The sequence below is a fragment of the Oncorhynchus mykiss genome, chromosome 17, assembly GCF_057628025.1.
Source record: "Oncorhynchus mykiss isolate SJ-2025 chromosome 17, ASM5762802v1, whole genome shotgun sequence".
In the NCBI taxonomy this organism is placed as follows: Eukaryota; Metazoa; Chordata; class Actinopteri; order Salmoniformes; family Salmonidae; genus Oncorhynchus; species Oncorhynchus mykiss.
In genome coordinates this window covers 41,846,159-41,850,138 of record NC_143038.1, presented here as the reverse complement: position 1 = coordinate 41,850,138, position 3,980 = coordinate 41,846,159, and the positions used below count along the sequence as shown (strand labels likewise).

Sequence of the window (3,980 nt, the reverse complement as noted above, 5' to 3'; positions counted from 1 at the left end):
GGTGACTGGGAGACATTGTCCTTCGAGTCAAAAGAGGAACAGAGAGTATTCGTGGCAGTCCTTTACACTAAAGTTGCTTATGACAGTGCAATTTAGTTACAACATTCTGTTAGCATGTTGTTACACAGCACTACTGTGTAATGACTCACTAAGCCACAGCGTATAATAATAATCACCGGCTGATCAAAAAAAATCAAATAATGAGAATGCAGTATATAGTCCATTTATTGCCTTACAAAATAATTGCAACATAGTGAAAATTAGTTAATGTGCAAAAATATTCATTATAACAATGCTAGAGAAAACTCAAGGCAATGAGAAATGTACATCTAAAAAAAAACATGGACAAGACAAAATCTTTAAAACAAAACACTAACTTCAAGTACAAACTAAAGTACATCACAACCCCATAGTATAAGATGAATCCCATGCATATAGAAAAACATCACTCTTATTAAGGGACCACCTGATTTAGGTTCACACACACACACACACACACACACACACACACACACACACACACACACACACACACACACTTGATCACCCGCTATGTGGCATTTTGTCTGAGTTGTTCAGAATGGTGTGTAAGGGAGGAAGCATCATTGGAGAGGAGCCTGCAAGGAGGACTGTACACTTGAGCCCCTTTTCCATTACAAGCTTAACCTCCATTACAAGCTTAACCTGAGCGGTATAACAACATGGTGCAAGAACATTTGAGTGCCCTCTGTCATCAACAAGGGCTTATTCTTATTCATACATGACCTAATGGGGCGTACATTACAGAGAGGGCTTTACACGTACTATGCACTAGTGTGGGTAAACAGTAGGACATTGACAGTCAGAACTTTCTTAGTAGTAATGGTAGGATTCCAACAGATGAAGAGACTGCAGAAGTCCTTCCAAGATGTAACAAAGGTAAGGACAGGGCATCCACATACATACAGCATCAGCAAAGGTCAATCGTTGGCTTGAACATGTACTAAATTGGTCAAAGGAGAAACATTGCTATTGCAATGCTGTTACAAAGGCCACAAAAAAACTGAAACTAGTCTACATTCACTCCCAATTTGCAAACCACTGCTGAGACCAAGTGGGAAACAAGAACAACTACCATAATGACCACAAGAAGGACCCTGGTTTAAATTGAGAGTAAGATGTCATTAGCCTCCGGCTAAATCAGTGGTTCCCCAAACGTTTTCACTCGGGCCCCGTTCCTCATTGGGGAACACGCCTGCATATATATTGTTTTGGGGGGTGGGGGACATGCCCCTCCTCCCAAACCCTCACGTCCCCCCCAAGGATCACGCCCCACTGGGCTACATCATGATGGCAACATAAAGTCATGGCTCTTCATAATAGCGGGTCATTATTGGTAACAAGCTCTGCTGTTTGAGACTGGGTGAGAGAATAGAAAACTCATTAGGAGGTGTGATTGACAAACTACGTTTACCTGGAATATGTAGTGAGGTATTTCTTAGCCAGATCTGGGTGTAATTGCTTCAAGGTAATATGCTACAGAATGTCCTCACAAAGGTCAGAGGTCAGAGACAGGGCAGCTGTCTACATGCTGTGAGGCAGTACACACCACAGTGAGGTAAATACAGACATTTATCTTCTCTGTAATGGATATAACAGGATCTGAGGAGAGTCATTGTGATGCAGTATGCTTCCACATGGCCTATGAACATGAGAGCTCTGGGGGAAATGCTGCTCAACCGGGAACTGCTGTGTGAGAGGGCCTGGGAGAGCAGAGAGGCAGGACAACACCATCTGACAGCAATGTTACAGCAGAGTGATGAGTCATAAAACAATTTGTTAACACAATGTGAGTGTGTTCAAGTTAAGGTACAGTGGAGGATAGTGATCCCATCAAACATTGCCCCTAGATGCTGATCTAAAGCAACTCCTACCCCCAGGCTAGCGAACTGCATTGTTCATGGAGGCTGCTTGGCTAGAGGTTATGTGCTCAGGAGGGATAGGACGCCTTGTTCCTCCAGCTTGGCCTTGGACACCGCCTCCCAGCAGAGGAGTGCATGATGCCCTCCACTCGTACCTCCATGCCCGCAGCCGAGAGGGCTTGTTGTGCTTGCTTCTCTGCAACCCCCAATCCCCATGGTCACGCCCAGGGCAGCCACGGCCTGGCACAGTGCTATGTCACAGGGGGCACAGGAGGGCCTCACATTTCCCAATGACTAGCTCGGGGGGGCATCAGGTTCTTGCCGGTGGTACCCATGAACACGTGGGCACGGGTTGTGTACGAAGAAATGGCAGAATAATACAGCTGGCTCAGCACACAGCTTGCGGAAGAAGTTCCAGAAATGGGTGACTCTCACTTCCCTCTGAATGCAGGCCATGCCTTTAATTCGTCGCTTTGGGTGCTCCGAAGGGGGATGTCCCACCTCACCAGTGATCTTCAGCCAATCATGGACATGGTTGACCTTACCAACGGGGACCTGAGAGCAGGGGACTGATGATTAGGTGGATAATAATACAATACTCTACTTTACCTTGAATTTGATCAGATTCAAACAGAGTGGACAATGTTATTTAAACATTCTTCATGTGTACCCTTTAATATCCTTTTCATCCCAATTCCAGACCTTTTCATTCTGCAATGGTGAAGATGAGAATTACCAGTATTCATTCATGATAAGAGTTTATATTATCCTCTATCAACCAAAATCTCTCTTTACCTTTTGCCACTTACAACGACCTTGGAAAGAATGCAGAGTAGAGGGGCCTTGAATGGAAGAACTAGGCTAACAAATCACGAGCATTCCAGTGGCAATCCACGACCTTGGAAAGAGAGCAGGGTAGAGGGCCCTTGAATGGATGAACTAGGCTAACAAATCACCAGCATTCGTTGACCTGCTTGCACATCCTTACCCGGGCCTGAGCCATGCCGAAGCGTCCCGGGTTCATCGGACAGATGCGGCTGACAGCCGAAAGGAATCGTCTGTCCGCAGCAACAGTATGTCTAATCGAAGCAGCAGTGCAGTTCACAGGCATACTCCAGTGGATTGTAGCGCACGGGCTCACTAAACTACAGGTGGCGAAGGTGAACTTTCAGCTCCAACTCCACGTGCAGAAAACGGGAGGCTACCATGGAACCGTACAACATTGACCACCTGACCCAGTGTGAGTGAACAAATGTTGTTCTCCTTCGGTTCGTCCTTCTCCACAACTCCCTTTCCATCTCTACAAAGAAAGCAATGGTATTTAGCTTATTAATTGGAGTGCTAACTCAGTTAGCCCTCAACGTTAGTGCCTATTACATTCAATATCCACATACACAATTACGAGTTATTTTAAAGTAGGCATAACAGTTATAATGCGCAGCTCTCTTATACCAGAACGGCTGCATTACTGTCTTTAAAACAGCACCTTTGTTGCTGTAGTTACTCTGTACCTTTGGAGTTCATGTCTGTTCATCGTGAACGGATGTTTTCCGGCAACAAAGCCAAGCAATTGCATTCTGGGAGTGGTAGTTCCACGCAGATCGGCCCCTAGCCATTCTAAACGAGGTGGTGCTTTTTGTTTTATGTAAACAGCACCACCTACCGTTGACTGCTCTAATATCAAATGGTATGTTTCTACGGGAACACAGAAGTGTGTCTATTTTATCCTGTTTCAAAGCTCAATGGTTTTCCGTCTCTGATAAGAGTGTCCTCGGATCTGTACAGAGACGGGTTCGACAAGACGACACACACATACTTATATAGGTAACACTACAATCAAAAGCTATAGTGATTATGGGTAGTCTGTTTACTTGGAGCCATCCTCTCTCTCTCCCTCTAATTTAATTTATTGGCATGTGAAACATATGTTAACATTGCCAAAGCAAGTGAAGTAGATAATAAACAAAAATGAAATTAACAATAAAAATAAACAGTAAACATTACACTCACAGAAATGCCAAAATAATAAAGACATTTCAAATGTCATATTATGTCTATATACAGTGTTGTAACAGTAAA

At 44.2% G+C, this 3,980-nt stretch overlaps 1 pseudogene; it reads right to left on the bottom strand.

Annotated features, from left to right (window-relative positions):
• Positions 1 to 1,803: 1,803 nt before the first annotated feature.
• On the bottom strand, positions 1,804 to 3,435 carry LOC110494225 (single-strand selective monofunctional uracil DNA glycosylase-like; annotated as a pseudogene).
• Positions 3,436 to 3,980: the final 545 nt, after the last annotated feature.